Below are 20,540 nucleotides of genomic sequence, written 5' to 3'. Positions count from 1 at the left end.
AAAATACTTTATATGATTTCTAAGTAAATATAATTTTATAAAATTTTAAAGAAAATAAATATTGTTGAGTCTTTGTTATGCAATTGTGTTAATATTAAAAAATAAAAAGTTTTCACATATATCTACTTGGCTGAGATAAAAAAAATTTCTAATGAATAAAATTTACGATCTCTACCAAATTTTTTTAAAAAAAACTAATATAAATTATAAGAGTTTAATATCTATGCAATGAGTATAAAATATTACACTCTCATTTAATTATAAATTTTCGTTTAAATTACTTTAAAATAATTATTTTAAAAGTTAAAAAATTTATGGTAGATAATGAATTAGGATTAGATGATTGTGTAAAATCTTTTACATCGTGTATAACCTTTTTTTCATTAATTAAAATGTTTTCTTTTATTCTCTAATCGTAATAAGAGAGTGTAATTAATTAAAAATATTATAAGAAATGCATTAAATAACTAGGGGATAGTGTAAATAATAAAATAAAAATTGTCTTATATATATATATAAAGACGGGGAAGTAGAAGATAGTAGATTGTCTCATTTTTAAATTTCTTTTTATGTGAAGAGGTTTTAGATTTTGGAAATTGAAATAGTCATCATTGCTGTTGTAGAGCTTTAGCGTTCTATGAAGAAATATAAATGAAAAATCAAATAAATTATTAATGCTCCTGCTAAAGAACTACGGTGTGGAATCGTTTAGCTTGTATATGGCATAGCCGCATAGGTCAGCATCACTCTAGCAATTTATACAACCAATTTAACCAAGAGCCACGAGCCTATATATATAACTATATAAGCAATAAGAAAATATTTCCTTGTCTGTCTTCTAGGTTTGCAAAGGTATAGCTTCTAAAGAATCATTTCAGCAATAAATTTATATATTCAAAATAATTTCAAAATAGAGAAATATTTGACTCACGTACTCCTTATTACGAATAAATTTTTGTATAAGTCCAATTCAATAGATGAAGCCTTTTTAATTTATTTTGGGAGACACGAAATTCACCTAATAATAATAATAATTAATGCGATTATTGAAATAAGTGTTGAATTTTTACTTTACCTATCGATTTTTTCTTAAAATTAAAATGATTCTGAACTAGACAACAAAATGAACGGCAAGACCATCAATGATGAACGTAGAGCTATGCCGTTCATGCCCGCGTTACAAATGGTTGCACTTGCAAAACTCCAATTAAATTAAAACCACGTAAGAATGAAAGAATCACTGTTCACGATATATATAATAACCATAAAAAAAAAAAAAGAAGAACCATGACTAAAAAATATAGGCTCTTGACAAGTGACATGCATATGCCTGCTTTGTTACACTGTTGAAATTGTACAAGATCTATGATCTCCTTATTATATATTGATACTGTGCGAACAATCAAAGCACACCAAACTAAAGAACCTTTGCTTTTATTCTTCCATCAAGCAGAAAGCTTCTGCTGAACATGGATGCTTTCCTTTTAATTCTTCTCGATTTCATCTTGAGCTTCCATGTTCATTTTGCTCAAGGAAGTGAACTACCACCCACCACAAGCAGTTCAAAAACATATATTATCCATGTGAAGGGGCCACAGGATAAGACACTAGATCAAATAGAAGATTTAGAGAGTTGGTACCATTCATTCATGCCACCTACTATTATGAGCTCTGAGGAACTGTCACGGATGATTTATTCATACCGGAACGTGATGAGTGGTTTTGCTGCAAGACTCACTGAAGAAGAGGCACATCAATAGATGGGTATGGACATGGAACTCACACGCAAGCACAGCTTCTGGTGCTTTTGTTGATTATGCACAAGTACTAGGAAATGCCAAAGGCACAGCATCAGGGTTGCCCCTTATATGCTCACCTGGCAATTTACAGAGTATGCTTTAAAGTTTAAACACTGCCTTGAGTGTGATATATTGGCTGCATTGGATGCAGCTGTGGAGGATGGTGTGGATGTAAGCCACCATCCTTTTTTCATTGATAGCATTGCTATAGGCACATTTGCAGCAATGCAGAAGGGAATCTTTTTAAGTTGTGCAGCAGGAAACTATGGCTCTTTCCCTGGCTCCTTACGTAAGGGAGCACCTTGGATCCTCACAGTTGGAGCAAGCAATATTGACAGAAGCATTTTAGCAACAGCGAAGCAGGGAAATGGGCAAGAATTTGATGGTGAATCTGTTTTCTAGTCTCAAGTTTTTCTCCCACACTGCTACCCTTGGCATATGCTGGAAAGAATGGCATAGAAGCTGCATTTTGTGTTGATGGATCCTTGAATGATGTAGATTTCAGAGGCAATGTTGTTTTGTGTGAGAGAGGAGAGGATAAAGGAAGAATTGACAAAGGAAACGAAGTAAAGAGAGCTGGTGGTGAAGCCATGATTCTCATGAATGATGAAAGCAATGGCTTCAGTCTCTTAGCTAATGTACATGTTCTACCTACAACACACGTAAGCTATGATGCTGGACTTAAGATTAAAGCCTGTATAAATTCCATTGCAATTCGACTGCAACACCTGTTAAGATATGTCAAATATTTTGTTAGCTAATATTAGACAATCAAATATTATGTTAGCGGTAAATTAGGCTTTATTATAGCTGAGGTAATTTGTGCAGCTATCATCCCTTTAATAGATGAGAAATTATAGGACCCTTATATATATATATATAACACTATTCTATGAATAAAATACATCAGACTTATTCTTTAAATCTTTTTATATGGTATCAAGAGCCTAACACCGACATCCTCTCCAATATAGGAATTCGTGCTTCTTTATTTCTTTGAATATTTTTTATGTCTCCTTCTAATAAAAATCAATCAGCGAAACATGATTCTAGGACTTCCCCTGCTACCCATATGCACGAAGCGCTCACCCCTGAACGACTTGACGGCACCAACTATGTCAAGTGGTCGTTGAACGTGTAGAACAAGATCAGAGACAGAAAACGTTGGGGTTACATCTCTGGAACAAAGTCTGCACCAGAAAACAAGAAATCTGATGAATATGAAGCATGTGAAGATGAAAATTTCCTAGTCAAATCTTGGCTTCTGGACTCCATGACGAAGGAAATCAGATCTCTCTTTATTCGCTTAGCTACGACAAAGGACATCTGGGACACTTTGCAGCAAACATACTCAGTCAACCAGGATGCGTCCAGATCATATCAATTATATCGTGAGGTAATCTCTACTCAGCAAAATGGAAGCTCTGTTATTACGTACTTTGATAAATTTCAAAGGTTATGGTTGGAGTATGATACTATCACAAATTGTACCATGGAATGCCCTAAAGATGTTGAGAAGTATAACAACATGATTAATTCTCAACGAGTTTATGTCTTTTTGGCTAGCCTGGATTCACATTTGGATGCAGTTCATGGTCGTATCCTTGCTACCACTCCCCTTCCAAATGTTCAATCAATTTATGCAACTGTTTGTGTCTAGGCAAACCGCCAAGAGGCTATGCTTGATAGTGAGTCTACTATAGGGACTACTTTTGTTGTTAAGAAGTATTTTAAGAAAGAAATCCGCAAGTGTACCCACTGCAATGGGGATAATCATGTCGTGGAGACATGTTTTAAACTCCATGGCTATCCGGATTGGCATCCAAAAGGCAAAACTACTCCTAATACCAAGGTAGACGCTACTTCCAAGAGCCATATTTCTACTGCTGCTAGATTTGTGACCAAGTCAGGTATATCTAACTCTGTTCTTAATCTTTCTGTTGTTACTAGGGGTAGTGAGTGGATAATTGATTCAGGTGCTACTGATCATATGACTTGTGATCCTCATAAGTTTACTAGTTTTTCCCTTGATTGTTCTAAAACTTTTTATTTATGCCAATGGGGTCTCATCACCTATTGAAGGTGTAGGTACTATATGCCTCTCACCCTCCTTATCAATTCCTGATATTTTATTTGTTCCTACATTAAAATGTAATCTTCTCTCTATTAGCAAATTAACCAAATCACATTCTTGTGTTGCCTCGTTTTATCCAACCCATTGTCTTTTTCAGACCATCCATTCCAAGGAGAAGATTGGCAGTCGTAGGGAGAGTGAAGGACTGTATTATCTGGAAAATGTCTCACAACAAACCTATAAAGGAGCATTGGTTTGTCTTGCGAATTAACACGTACAAGATAAAAACAAAAGGGAAATATGGCTATGGCATAGACGATTGGGACATCCCTTTTTTGGTTATCTAAAAAAATTGTTTCCATCGCTATTTCATAAATGCAATATTTCTGATTTTCTTTGTGAAACTTGTGTAAAGGCAAAAAGCCATCGTGTTGTGTTTCCTTTAAGCAATAAAAAACTGATTTTCCTTTTTCATTAATGCACACAGATGTTTAGGGCCCTGCCCCACAATCTACGCATAATGGGAAAAAATGGTTTATCAGTTTTGTTGATGATTGTACTCGGGTAACCTGGGTGTATTTGCTTAAACATAAAAGTGATGTGTGTGATGTGTTTCGTTCCTTTCATCATATGATAGCTACACAATTTAACACATATATTAAGGTCATTAGATCAGACAATGAAGGGGAATATTTTAAGACTGAATTAATAGAGTTCATGAACTCTAATGGAATCTTGCATCAAACCACATGTCCTTATTCACCACAACAAAATGGAGTGGCTGAGAGGAAAAATAGACATATATTAGAGGTAACAAGATCACTTTTGATAGATGGTAATGTCCTGTCTCATTTATGGGGTGAGGCTGTGAGCTCTACAGTTTATTTGATTAATCAAACCCCTTCTAGTGGGCTTAACTTTAGAAGGCCTCTAGATGTATTGTCTGATCATTTTATCCTTCCTTCCATGGTTTATTTACCACCTCATGTTTTTGGATGTGTTATATTTGTTCACTTACACCCACATCAAAGTACAAAGCTTGAAGAACGAGCTATCAAATGTGTTTTTGTTGGGTTATGGATCAACTCAAAAAGGTTATCGTGCTTACCATCCACCATCAAAGAAATTTTATATCTCTATGGATGTGACATTTAATGAGCATAATTTTTTTATGTTGATTCTACACTTCAGGGAGGAAATGAAAGTGAAGTGCATAATCATGATATTAGTATGTTTGATATCTCAGATATAAAATTATATTGTAAAGATAAATTATCGTGTGAGGATCATTCTGTAGGAAGTGAGCCAATCCTAAAGATGGACAATTCTTTTTTGGATAATACAGTGTCTTCTGATCATAACCAATTGGCTCAATCTTCTCCACAGGTTCGGCTTGACTCTTCAGAGGTACCTTTTGATCCTATATCTGATAATACTAATGTAGATGAAATTGATCATGAAATTGTTTCTCTTGATCCTACCCTTGATAATACTAATTTAGATGAAACCGATCATAAATTTGATCCTTGTCTGTGTGAGACCACCAGCACACCAAACACTAAGTCTACTATTGTCCAAATAATCTTCCACCTTGCTCTAATCATGGTCAACCTCCAACTAAATATGAACCAGACCTCCCCAAAGTTAAATATCCCATTAGTAAATATGTGTCATATCACAAGTTATCCCAGTCATATGCATCATTTGTATCTCAATTATCTTCAATTTCTATTCCTGGTAATATACAGGAAGCTTTGGCAGATCCTAGATGGACCGAAACAATGGTTGATGAGATGGCAGCTTTAGAAAAAAACAACACTTGGGATCTTGTGTCCTTACCAAGAGGGAAGAAAACTGTGGACTGCAAATGGGTATTCACAATCAAACACAAATCTGATGGAACTATTAAGAGGTATAAAGCACGACTTGTGCCTAAAGGTTACACTCAGTCTTATGGTGTAGATTACCAAGAGACGTTTGCACCGGTACCCAAGCTCAACACTGTGAGAATACTTTTGTCGCTAGCAGCAAACCAAGATTGGTCTCTTCTACAATTTTATGTGAAAAATTCTTTTCTATATGGAGAAATTTTAAAAGAAATTTATATGGATTCCTCACCAGGCATGACAGATTCAAATGGAATGAAGGTTTGCAAATTAAAGAAGGCTCTATATGGATTAAAACAATCCCCAAGAGCATGGTTTGGAAGGTTTACCAAGTCTATGAAGGTTTTTGGCTATAGAGCAAGTAACTCTGATCACACCTTATTTTGAAGAGAGGAAAAGGAAAAATTACAGCTTTGATTATATATGTAGATGACATGATTGTTACAGGAAATGACCAAGATGATATTTCTAGTTTGCAACAATACCTTGCATCTGAATTTGAGATGAAACAACTTGGAAACCTCAAATATGTTTTGGGTATTGAAGTAGCTAGATCAAAACATGGTATTTTTCTATGCCAAATAAAATATACTCTTGACTTACTATCGGAAACGGGGCTGCTTGGAAGTAAACCAGTTGATACACCAATTGAACAAAATCATAAACTCTTTCAATGCTCAAATTCAGCAAGCATAGACAAAGGGAGATACCAAAGGCTAGTAGGACAACTTGTTAGACAAGTGGCCTCAGATATCTTAAGAAGGGGGTGTTGAATTAAGATATCAAAAACTTTTCCTAATTAAAAATTCTATTTTGATTTTAACCCAAATCCTAAGATTCCTTTCAAAATGAACCCCTAAATAATAATGCAAATTAATCTTACTAAATAGAAGCAATAAGCAATAATCAATAAAAGAGTTTAAGGGAAGAGAGATTGCAAACTCAAATTTATACTGGTTCGGCCACACCTTTGTGCCTATGTCCAGTCCCCAAGCAACCCACTTGAGAGTTCCACTATCTTGCAAAAGCCCTTTACAAGATCTGAACCACACAAGGACAATCCTTCCTTTGTGTTCAAATTTCTTTACAACAAGAGACCCTCGGTCTCTTAATCCCTTTTCAGAAATAAGATGAAGAGAAGAAGAAGAAATCTCTCTTGAAAGAGATAGATTGAACAATTAAGCACTCAAATAATTCCTTATTGAATTGCAAGTGTATTGGCCAAGGAATTTTTAAAAGGATACGATGATTTTGCTTTTTGAGAGGATAAGACCTTTTTGTTCTGAAAAACTCTAAGCAAATTCGTGTTCCAAGTCACATATAAATAGACCTTTGATGGTCATTCAAAAACCTTTTGGACAAATGTGACTCTTAGAAATTATTTTCTGAAATTCTCCTTTGGTAATCGATTACAAGATTTGTGTAATCGATTACAGGCTTTAAAATTTGAATCAAAATGTTCAATAATTGCTGGTAATCGATTACCATCCATGTGTAATCGATTACACAATGTAAAATTTGAATTCAAATTTTCTAATGACTGTTATAAATCATGTTGGCCACTGGTAATCGATTACCAGAGAGTAAATCTCTTGAAAAGACATTTTAGCTTAAATTTCTTGGCCAAACCTTTTGTTGTTTCAATTTGGAATTCCCTTCCTAAATCACTAGAGATCTTCTTGATGTTGTATCCTGTATTCTTGGATTTTTGTCTTGATCTTAACTTGAGAAGCGCATGTTCATATGGCATCAAAACATCAAAGTCAAAATCTTTGCTTCTACAATCTCCCCCTTTTTGATGATGACAATTTAATTTAATTCCTGAAATCAAGATACAAGCAAAGTATATGCAAGATATAATGTTATGTTCACTCATTTCATACTCCCCCTATGTTTTGGAATTAATGATCACTTGATTTCTAAGCTTCTACACCACCCTATTTCTCTCCCCCTTTGGCAACATCAAAAAGCCAAAGTGCGTGGTAATCAACACAAGATGATATAACTAAATTTCACATAATCAATCATAAGTCAAAACCAAATATAATTCAATCATTCATAAGTCAAAACCAAATATAAACCAATCATAAAATACTAAGTGCCAAATACCGAAATATAACCAAAGTTCAGAAAAATGATAACTTAAAAAGCATAGCCAAATACACGGCTTAAAATAAAAGATAATAATAATCTAAAAACTAAGACAGTGGTGGAAGATCAAAGCACCGACGAAGATAAGTCACATCCTCTTCAAGTTGGGTGATGCGGGTATCCATGCCTTCAAAGCGACCATCCAAGGAATCAAAGCGTTCGCCAACATAGGTGCGGAGGCCCCTTAATTCCGAAAGAACTTCATTCATAAGGGCTGAGGAATCATCCCGCTGAGGAGGAGGAGAGAGAGTACGCTCGTCTTGCAGAGGTAGCGTGTCCTTCTTTAGCCATTGTCCATCACGATCCTTACTATAACCAAATAAAGTTACTGCACCAGCACCAATGGCAAAAGATCGCTTGACTTGAACAAAAGGTTCATCATCAAGAGGAATTTGAAAATGACGGAGAAAAAGAGTGACCAATTGAGGATATGGAAGAGGTGCATTGGCCCGTAATGCCTTATGCATTTGGTACATAACCAAGTGAGCCCAGTCGATCTAACGACCGATAAGGAAAGCCCACATCAAAATCAAGTCCTCCTCAGAGGCTTGAGCCAAATTAGAAGAATGAGGAAGCAAAATTCTAATGATAATATAGTGCATGATGCGACAATCAAAGGTTAATGATCTGGCCAGCAATCTATTGGTCATTTCAGCCTGGTCATTACAAACCATACAGTGAGCATCATGACTAGAATAGTCGAATTTCCAGTCATCAACAATGGTGCCCTCAAAAGGTGCACCTTGACTGGGTAATCTAGTTAATGAAAAGAACAGAGATTGATCAATGATCATAGAAATACCATGCACCTCAGAGTCAATAATACCATCCTGAATTTTTAAATTACTGTAAAAGAATTTAACGAGTTCTGGATAGTAAGGCAATTTTAAGGACATAAAATCAATTAATCCAGAGTTTTGAAACACTTGATAACAGTCAAATGCCTCATCATTAAAGAAATTTGTGTCTAGGTACTTAAGGTCTAAGATGATCCTAGAAGAAAATTGAGAGTTGTACCGTAGACGTTGATCATCTGAAGAAAATAGAGTAGATGATCATGGAGATGATAAGGAAGGATGACTTGGTGTTGTGGGTGCTTCAGATGGTCTGTGGCGGCGATGGCCAGCAGCAACGGTGGTGGAGGACGTTCCCTTTCACTTCTTCGATGATTCTGCCATTTGATGAAGTTTTAACAAATTTCAATTGGTGGAATTGAAAGAGGAGTGAAAATGATGAAGATTGGGCTTTGTGGGACGTGATTTGGTTAAGAATTGAGGGAGATATGAAGGTTTGAAGATTAGGAAAGAAGAAGCACGTCGAAGGGAGTGTGGCTGTGCAACGCTTCTGGTTTAAGTGAGTATTTATAGAAGATGGTGTTATGTAATCGATTACAAGGTTTGGTAGTCGATTACAGGAGCATTTAGCCTTCTGGTAATCGATTACAGGCTGCTGTAATCGATTACAGGCTATATGTTCTTATGTAATCGATTACACGTAATGTTAATCGATTACCAGAACACTAACTAGGCTTGTTCCTCTAAAAATTATCTATGTCTATGCTAAAAACATCTAACTATATCAATCATCAACACTAATACTCATTTAATTTAATCAAACAAGTATCAATCACACAATAACACACCAATCAAACATAATCAACATCTTAGAATCAAAAATCAATCAATCATGAAACATTAATATTTCAATCAACCAATCAATCCTTAGTTATCCAAATCACTAATATCTAAGAGACCTAATTCTATTCTAATGGAAAAGAATGTTTCTTTGGGGAGAGGTTTTGTGAAGATATCAAAAAGTTGATTCTTTGTATCAACAAACTCTAACACACAATCTCCCTTTAGAACATGATCTCTTAGAAAATGATGCCTAATTTCTATATGCTTGGTTCTAGAGTGCTGAACTGGATTTTTGGAGAGATTGATTGCACTTGTATTATCACACCTAATAGGTATATGATCAAGAAAGATTCCATAATCAGAGAGTTGTTGCTTCATCCATAAAATTTGTACACAACAACTGCTGGCAGAAATATATTCCACTTCTGCAGTGGATAAAGCAACACTGTTTTGTTTCTTACTATGCCAAGAGACTAGAGCAGATCCAAGGAATTGACAAGTTCCACTTATGCTTTTTCTATCTGTTTTAGAACCGGCAAAGTCTGAATCAGAGTATCCTATTAAGGTGCATGTGGAATTCCTAGGATACCATAAACCTATATTCATAGTACCTAATAAATATCTTATGATTCTTTTAACGGCACTAAGATGTGATTGTTTGGGATTTGATTGAAATCTAGCACACATACACACACTAAACATTATATCAGGTCTGCTAGCAGATAAATAAAGAAGGGATCCGATCATTCCTCGATATTGACTGATCGGTTTCATCTTTATCTAAATAACAAGCAGTGCTCATTGGTGTAGCCATGTGCTTAGCATTTTCCATGTTGAATCTGTGAATTAACTCTTTGCAGTACTTGGATTGATTGACAAAGATACCATCCTTGGTTTGTTTAATTTGTAATCCAAGAAAGAAATTAAGTTCTCCCATCATTGACATTTCAAACTCACTTTGCATGTCATGAGAGAATTCCTTGCACAATAATTCATTAGTAGATCCAAAAATAATATCATCAACATAAATTTGAACCAATAAAATATCATGTGATTTTCTCTTTATGAAAAGAGTGGTATCTACTTTTCCTCTAGAGAAGTCCTTTTCTAAAAGGAACTTACTCAGACGCTCATACCAAGCCCTAGGGGCTTGTTTCAAACCATATAAAGCCTTTTTCAATCTATAAACATGATTTGGCTTATCTGGCATTTCAAAACCTGGGGGTTGTTCAACATATACTTCTTCTTGAATTAAGCCATTTAGAAAAGCACTTTTAACATCCATTTGATAAAGCTTAAAATTCATTATGGATGCATAAGCTAAAAGCATTCTAATAGCTTCTAATCTTGCAACTGGAGCAAATGTTTTTTCATAATCTATACCCTCTTCTTGATTATATCCTTTTGCAACTAATCTAGCCTTATTTCTAATGATTACGCCATGTTCATCTAACTTATTCCTAAATACCCATTTTGTTCCTATGATGGGGTAGTTTTCAGGTTTCTCTACTAGCTCCCACACATTGTTTCTCTCAAACTGATTTAGTTCTTCTTGCATAGCAACTATCCAATGATCATCTATTATGGCTTCATTTATATTTTTAGGTTCAATCATAGACACAAAAGCCATATTGTTGCATAAATCTTTAGGAGAATGTCTAGTTGTTACCCCTTTTGAGATGTCACCAAGAATGTTGTTAAGGGGATGATCTCTTGAAACTTCCCACTCTCTTGGAAGATCATTATTTGCTTTGACTTCTACTGGAGGATATTCATTGCTTCCTTCTCCTTTTCCTTTAGAATCTTGTCCATGAATGTGCATTTGTTCTTAAGATTTTGTAATATCATCTAAAATATCCTTTCTTGGAGAAATAGCATTAGACTCATCAAAGGAAACATGAATTGATTCTTCAATTGTCATTGTTCTCTTATTATAAATTCTATAAGCTTTACTATGCAAAGAATAACCAAGGAAAATTCCTTCATCTGACTTAGCATCAAATTTTCCTAAGTTTTCTTTTCCATTGTTTAATACAAAACACTTGCAACCAAAAACATGAAGATGTGAGATGTTTGGTTTCCTACCATTGAACATTTCATATGGAGTTTTCTTTAAGATGGATATTATTAAAGCCCTATTCATGATATAACATGCAGTATTAACGGCTTCAGCCCAAAAATATTTTGGAAGAGGAGTATCATTCAATAAGGTTCTAGCAATTTCTTCCAAAGACCTATTTTTCCTTTCAACAACTCCATTTTGTTGAAGGGTTCTAGGTGTAGAAAAGTTGTGTTCAATGCCATGCTTTTCACAAAATAAATCAAATTCTTTATTTTCAAACTCACCCCTATGATCACTCCTAATAGATATAATTTTGAGATTTTTCTTATTTTGAATAACTTTTGCAAGTTTCCTAAATGCTTGAAATGCATCATTCTTATGAGTGATAAATAGTGTCCGAGTGTATCTAGAATAGTCATCAACTATAACAAGGGCATAGTAACTTCCTCCAACACTCATGATTCTAGAAGGGCCAAACAAATTCATGTGTAGTAATTGTAAAGGTTGAGTAGTTGAAACGATGTTTTTGGATTTGAATGAAACTCTAGTTTGTTTTCCTTTTTGACATGAATCACATAGTCTATCTTTTTCAAATTTTAGTTTTGGCAAACCAACAACTAAATCTTTTGAAATTAATTTGTTTAAGTGTTCCATGTTTATGTGGGGAATACATTTATGCCATAGCCATGGATCATCATCTTTGCTAAGAAAACATTTTTTATTATCTAGTTTTTGGCTTAAGTCTATCATATAAACATTGTTAACTCTATACCCTATATGCTTTAAATTTGTATCATGTTTATGTTCAATGAGACATTTTTTAGAATCAAATGATACTAGATAGCCCTTATCACATAATTGACTAACACTAAGCAAGTTGTGCTTAAGGCCTTCAACAAGTAGAACATTTTCAATGGAGTTTGAAGAATTCGTACCTATTTTTCCAACTCCAAGAATTTGTACCTATTTTTCCAACTCCAAGAATTCTACCTTTGTTGTTGTCACCGTAAGTAACATGCCCACTTTTCTTGGGAGAGATATGTGTGAACTTTGATGAATCTCCCGTCATATGTTTTGAACAACCGCTATCTATGTACCATTTCTTCTTCAAAGATACCTACATGATCAAGTTTGGGACTTAGGTACCCAAACTTTATTGGGTCCTTGTGTGTTAGTATTAACTAAAGATCCTTTTGGGACCCATATCATTATGATATTGTTGCAATTTTTCTTAAAATAACATGTAGATGTGCCATGCCCTTTTCTTCCATAATAAAAACATGTAATGAAAGGAGAATTATATTTTTGTGAGAAAGAAAAGAAACTTTTGTAAAACTTTTGTTGTTTTTCTGGTTTGTATCCAATTCCTACTTTATCAAGAATACATCTTTGATTTTCTAATATGACATCTAGGTTATTCTTGCCAATAGAAAATTTTGCAAGTGAGTTTTTCAAATTTTTAATTTCTTCTATATATTTGCTACAACATTTACATGAATTTACTTTTTCATTAGTCATAGTAGAATCATGAACTTTATCACTAGATTTAGAGATTGAAACTTCGGTTTTAAGAAGATCTATTTCTTTATTTAATTTTGAAATTTCTTTCTCTAAATCTGAAATTGCTTTCTTAGATGAAGAAACAAGTTTTGCTAGTTTAATTGATTCACTATGTAATTCAGCAAATGCATCTTGTAACTCATCAAAAGAAATATATTTGTTAGAAGATGTTACCTCTTCGTCGCTTTCATAGTTTTTGCCCATTATACATAGATTAATCATTTCCTTTTCAGAATCATCAGACGATTCTAAGTCGTTATCATCCCATGTGATATAGGCCTTCTTTGCCTTCTTATCTCCAATAGTCTTCTTTTCAGACTTCTCTATCTTTCTCTTAAAGATTGGACAATCAGCCCTCAGATGACCAAGTTGATTGCACTCAAAGCATTTTGGGATTTGAGATGACTCTTTAGTTCTTCTTTTAGGTTTGAAATTTTTCCTTCTTTGACTTCCTCTCATTCTAATAAATTTGTTGAATCTTTTGACAAAGAGGCTAAGATCTTCATCTTCATCTAAGTCAATTAAATCTTCTATGTCACTTTCCTCTTGGATTGAAGATGAGGCTTTAAGAGCAATTCCCTTCTTCTTCTTATCATTTTCTTCATGTTGATTTAGTCTATGCAACTCCATCTCATGTTCCTGTAATTTTCCAAATAATGTAGCAAGAGACATAATAGACAAATCTCTAGATTCTATGATGGTTGTTACTTTTGGTTGCCACTCTCTGCTTAGACATCTTAACACTTTATTTATGAGATCTTCGTTTGGAAAATTTCTTCCTAATGATGCAAGATGATTAACTATACGTGTGAATCTTTTCTACATGTCTTGTATACTTTCATTTGTCTTCATCCTAAATAATTCATACTCATGAGTTAAAGTATTTATCCTAGATCGTTTGACATCAGTTGTTCCCTCATGTGTAACTTGTAGAGTGTCCCATATATCCTTAGCACTCTTACAATTTGAAACCCTAAAATATTCATTCATTCCTAGGGCAGAAGTAATGATGTTTTTAGCCTTTAAATTGTACTTCACTAATCTTCTTTCATCTTCAGACCACTCTTCTCTAGGTTTCTCTATTGCTGTATTTCCAGCCACCATGGTGGGTATATAAGGTCCAACTTCTATGGCTTCCCAAATGTTTAAGTCTATTGCCTCAATGAAAATTTGCATTCGGGTTTTCCAGTAGTGGTAACCCTCTCCATTAAAAATAGGAGGCCTATTTATTGAATTTCCTTCTGGGAATAAGAAGTTTGCTGAGGCCATTATTCTTAAAGCTTCTAAACTTTATAGAAGAATGAAGCTCTGATACCACTTGTTAGACAAGTGGCCTTAGATATCTAAAGAAGGGGGGATTGAATTAAGATATCACATACTTTTCCTAATTAAAAAATATATTTTGATTTTAACCCAAATCCTAAGATTCCTTTCAAAATGAACCCCTAAATAATAATGCAAATTAATCTTACTAAATAGAGGCAATAAGCAATAATCAATAAAAGAGTTTAAGGTAAGAGAGATTGCAAACTCAAATTTATATTGGTTTGGCCACACCCTTGTGCCTACGTCCAATCCCCAAGCAACCCGCTTGAGAGTTCCACTATCTTGCAAAAGCCCTTTACAAGATCTGAACCACAAAAGGACAACCCTTCCTTTGTGTTTAGATTTCTTTACAACAAGAGACTCTCGGTCTCTTAATCCCTTTTCAGAAATAAGATGAAGAGAAAAAGAAGAAATCTATCTTGAAAGAGATAGATTGAACAATTGAGCACTCAAATAATTCCTTATTGAATTGCAAGTGTATTGGCCAAGGAATTTTTAAGAGGATACGATGATTTTGCTTTTTGAGATGATAAGACCTTTTTGTTCTGAAAAACTCTAAGCAAATTCGTGTTCCAAGTCACATATAAATAGACCTTTTATGGTCATTCAAAAACCTTTTGGACAAATGTGACTCTTAGAAATTATTTTCTGAAATTCTCCTTTGGTAATTGATTACAAGATTTGTGTAATCGATTACAGGCTTTAAAATTTGAATCAAAATGTTCAATAATTGCTGGCAATTGATTACCAGCCATGTGTAATCGATTACACAGTGTAAAATTTGTATTCAAATTTTCTAATGACTGTTATAAATCATGTTGGCCACTGGTAATCGATTACATTCTCTGGTAATCGATTACCAGAGAGTAAATCTCTTGAAAAAGACATGTTAGCTTAAATTTCTTGGCCCAACCTTTTGCTGTTTCAATTTGGAATTCCTTTCCTAAATCACTAGAGATCTTCTTGATGTTGTATCCTGTATTCTTGGATTTTTGTCTTGATCTTAACTTGAGAAGCGCATGTTCATATGGCATCAAAACATCATGATCATATGGAATCATCAAAATATCAAAGTCAAAATCTTTGCTTCTACACAACTAATTTATTTGTCCCATACACGTCCAGATATTACCTATGCAGTGAATGTCATTAGTCAATTTATGCATGACCCATGAAAGCTTCATATGGATGTTGTCGAGAGGATTTTGAGATATTTGAAGTCCATTCCTGGAAAAGGAATTTTGTTCTCAAATCATGGAAACTTAAAGGTAGAAAGGTACATTGATGCAGATTGGGCAGGTTCAAAAGATGATAGAAGATCTACCTCTGGATACTTTACTTTTGTAGGAGGGAATCTTGTAACTTGGAGGAGTAAAAAACAGCCCATAGTAGCAAGATCTAGTGCTGAAGCAGAATTCAAAGGCATAGCACTTGGTGTATGTGAACTTTTTGTGGGTTAAAAATGTACTATCAAATTTAGGTTTTAAACCAAATGAAATTATGAGTTTGTACTGTGACAATACATCGGCTATAGCAATTGCTCACAATACTGTCCAACATGATAGAACAAAGCATGTGGAGATTGATAGACATTTCATCAAAGAGAAGCTTGAAGCTGGAATAATTTCCTTTCCCTTTGTAAGATCTGAATTGTAGTTGGCTAATGTTCTCACCAAAGGAGTGTCAAGTAGAGTGTTTAATGAGTCTCTACTCAAGTTGGGAATGTGTGATATCCATGCACCAACTTGAGTGGGGGTGTTAAGATATGTCAAATATTCTGTTAGCTAATATTAGGCAATCAAATATTATGTTAGCTGTAAATTAGGCTTTATTACGGCTGAGGTAATTTGTGCAGATTTGTATAGCTGTCATTCCTTTAATAGATGAGAAATTATAGGACCCTTGTATATATATATATATATATACAACACTATTCTATGAATAAAATACATCAGACTTATTCTTTAAACCTTTCTATAACACCTACAGCTACCATTTTTTTCAAGGGAACTATAATTGAAAATTCTTAGCTCCTGTTGTTACATCCTTCTCTTCAAGAGTTCCCAACTTGCCAAGTCCTGCTATATTGAAACCAGACATCATACAACCAGGTGTGAACATCCTAGCTACTTGGCCATTCCACCTGAATAACAGTACCGATTCAAAATCCACTTTCAAAATTATGTCTGGCACATCAATGTCATGCTCACATCTTAGTGGCGTAGCTGCTTTGCTCAAAAGCTCTCATCGTCATTGGTCACCAGCCGCTATAAAATCTTCCATAATGACTTTTGTAGACTTAATCAATCTTGAACAAAAACTCATTGTTGATGAAACACTTCACCCTGTAGATATCTTTACAATAGGTTCTGGTCACGTGAATCCATTAAGAGCAAATGACCCTGGGTACATTAGTTTATGATACTGAACCTGATGATTATATACCTTATCTGTGTGGTCTAGGCTACAGCGATACCCAAGTTGGGATCATTGCACACAAAACAATTAAGTGCTCTAAGATTTCAATCATTCCCAAAGGAGAGCTCAACTATCCCTCATTTTCTGTTGTGCTTGGTTCCCCACAAACATTCACAAGGACTGTGAAAAATGTGGGTGAGGCTAACTCATCTTATGCTGTCATGGTTAATCTACCAGAAGGGGTTGATATCAAGGTCCAACCAAATAAACTTTACTTTTCAAAAGCAAACCAGAAAGAGACATATTCAGTGACATTCAGCTGTATAGAAATAGGTAATGAAACTTCAACATATGTTCAAGGGTTTTTACAATGGGTCTCTGCCAAACACACTGTAAGGAGCCCTATCTTGGTCAACTTTGCATAAGACAACTATTAGATATAATGACTTAGGGTGAAAAGAACCAAGAGGGGGAGAATTGGATTTCCAAAACTTATCCACTAAATGTGATTACATTTTTTGCAAAATCCCCTTCAATCTTAATCCCTTGTTGATTTAAAGGTTGAAATGTTTTATCAAATTGCCATATTCCCTTACATGCAATATTAAGTTTGATTAAAAGATTATAATCAAATTTCACTATTAAACACAAAGAAGCAAATGCAAGAAAGAAAAGAGATGAAGGATTAAGAAAAATTTACTCAAGAGATATTGGTTCAGTTTCAAACACAACCTACATCCAATGTTATCCAAAGCAACCTGAGCTTGGATCTTCCACTTACATGCATATGAAACCACACATGCACACCTTCTTGAAAACCTATCAAGAAGAAACTAATCATATGTAGAAATCTACTACATGCACAAAATGTTAGGGATAAATATGTATGTCTAAGATCCAATCCATCATGTTATCAATTTTAGTAAAAAATTATTCTTTATTTTATTATCATATTTATTGTTTTATTAAATTTTTAATTTGACAAGTCCTTGATTAAAATTAGAGACTTGTTATCATGATAGAGATTATGATAATGAGAAATAAGTCCTTTATAATTTTAATCTAAATTATTTTTTATCATAGGATTATTGTGAATAGAACATCAGTAATCCGGATAGATCAATATATATGTAATGGCCTTTATTGGATAAAGATTAATAGATCTCATTTATTAAATTGCATGTATAGATGATGTATATATGGATGTCATCATTGAATTGATTTAATTGAGAATTCCTAATAGTTAATATTACATTGATATGTCAATAGGAAGTTCTCAAGAAGAAATATAATAGTTTCCTTTGATATGAGATTATCATAGTAATTAACAAGTTATTTGTTATATTTTAATTTCAGGCACCTAATGCCTTAGGGCACTAGTTGAATGAATATTAGATATCATTAAATACTTGTAGAATTAATGATTAATCAAGAAGGAATCCATCAACTCTAGGCAATGAGTTTGAGCTCTATAATAAAATTAAGACCTTGGTTAGAGCAATTGAATGAAAGAAGAAAAGATTTTCTTAAGTCATTCATTGATTCAATGTGTTAGCTTATTAGAATTTGACAATAGTACTACACTCTAGAGTTAACATTGAGCTATAAATGATTGGAAGAAAATATTACATTATTCTTCTACCGGTTCTTAAAGGTAAAAGATGTTACTTCATGTTATCCGAATGTTAAGGAGTATTGCTAAATACCTACCTTGATTAGTAAATTAATTATGATTAATTTACTATCGATTTAGTATTGAACCTACATGGTCACACACAAACGAATATTTCAATCTTTGCAAAAGAAAATAATTTAGAGAATTTTAATTTATTCAAATAAATATTTTAGTGGAATATTATTATATTTTTTGCTAGCACCAAGAATATAATTAATATAAATAAGAAGTATTATTTTATAAATGTGGAAGTTGTCCATAAGATAAGAATAATATTTTATTGTATATATCAGGATCAAATCATGTGATTAATTATCGTAATTAGCCATGTGATTAATTGTAAATTATTTTTGTCTTATATCAAGAAGCTTCTTAAAATAAAAGATATAGGATAATTTTATTTTTATAAAGATAGAGATATGAAATTATTTTAAGTAAAATCTTTCATTTTTTTTCTCTTTAACATGATAAATAGAAGTATTTACCTGAGGCAAAGTGCACCAGACACAAACTAGAAAAGTTCAAGCCTAGTTTTAGACCTGAAAAGTAGAAAGAGAATGAGTTTCACTCATCAAAGAGTTGATAATGGAGATTGGTTTTGGTATGGATACACATAGAGTCTTCACATTATTGAAGAAAAAATTTGTTGTTTCAAGAACGCACATTTGAGAACACAAACATATTTTTCTCTATTTATTATTGTTGTATATTTTTAAATTCAAAATAGATCATAATTTTTCGCTACAAGTGTTGGGAACACTGCTATGTAACTATCACAAAATCATGAGAAACCTACTCAAGATTCATTTAATGTAGAATTGATGGAAATAATTCACCTGATTGGTGAAAGATGTAACAATGGTGAACTTCCTAAATCCTTTTTTAGCTTTTGTTCATGATTTCATGGTAAAGATCCAATGATTCATAAGATAGAAAAGGATTTGCAAAATAATGAATCAAAAGGGTGATAACACTAAGGTTTTGGGACTCTCTTAGTGAAAAATCGAATTGAGATATGAAAAATGGGTGTCACACACGAGAGTCTTCGAAAGGTTCATTTATATAGACTCAGAACATAAATTATCAATTATATGGTAGAGATAATCGATTGATTTTCCATTACCTAGGTTTCTTGAAGAACATATAATCAATTATACACCTGATTTAATCAATTAATTGCACAACAATTATTTTCTTCGGGATGAAATAATTGATTAAGTGCTTAAGATAATCGATTAAGTTTGAGCCTTTGCTATTTCTAAGAAATAAGGGCCTTGAGTTAATCAATCAATATGTTCCATAATCAATTAATTTGTTCTAGGATTGAAAACTTATTCAATTTTTAAAACATATTTGGACCATATTCAATCCTTAATTAAACTTAGCCATGGATCTTTACTATGATATCAATATAGGAAAATTGAAATGCATATACTAGCCTAAGCTGCATGATTCACACACATTCAAGAATATAAAGCTAGAACATACATCCTAAGTTAGACTAGTGTTCACACTAATGAGGAGCTTATTACACACTACAAGATAACTCATCATCAAAATATTAAAGACATAACACAAAGGGTCTTCACATGCTTCCATGTTCTATATTATTCCCCTTTTTTATGATGACCAAGCTCCATATGATGTTCCTTTTTAAGTATTCTCAATTGCTTGAATGGTTGAATCATGAATTGTGTAACTCCAAGTTTCAATGTCAGTGGCTCTTTGTTCCTGTTGCAAACATCATATACCTTCTCCCTTTTTGGGCATATAAAAAAGAGTCAAGCATAGTATATAATAAAGTAATTTGAACACAAGATACGATAACAAAAGTTCTTCATTCGTTAATATGAAGCCACTAAGATAAGAGTGACGCACATAACTTGGCTTACATCATATACCAATCTTTGTTCCTATTGCAAACATCATATACCTTCTCCCTCTTTGGGCAT

The 20,540-nt window shown here is 33.5% G+C and overlaps 1 pseudogene; it reads left to right on the top strand.

The window, feature by feature from the left end:
- Positions 1–1,469: 1,469 nt before the first annotated feature.
- Positions 1,470–17,338, top strand: LOC114411253 (annotated as a pseudogene).
- The last annotated feature ends 3,202 nt before the right edge of the window (positions 17,339–20,540 follow it).

This window comes from Glycine soja, chromosome 5, assembly GCF_004193775.1.
Source record: "Glycine soja cultivar W05 chromosome 5, ASM419377v2, whole genome shotgun sequence".
NCBI lineage: Eukaryota > Viridiplantae > Streptophyta > Magnoliopsida > Fabales > Fabaceae > Glycine > Glycine soja.
Note: the sequence above shows the minus strand (reverse complement) of the source record. Positions and strands in the feature narration are given on the sequence as shown.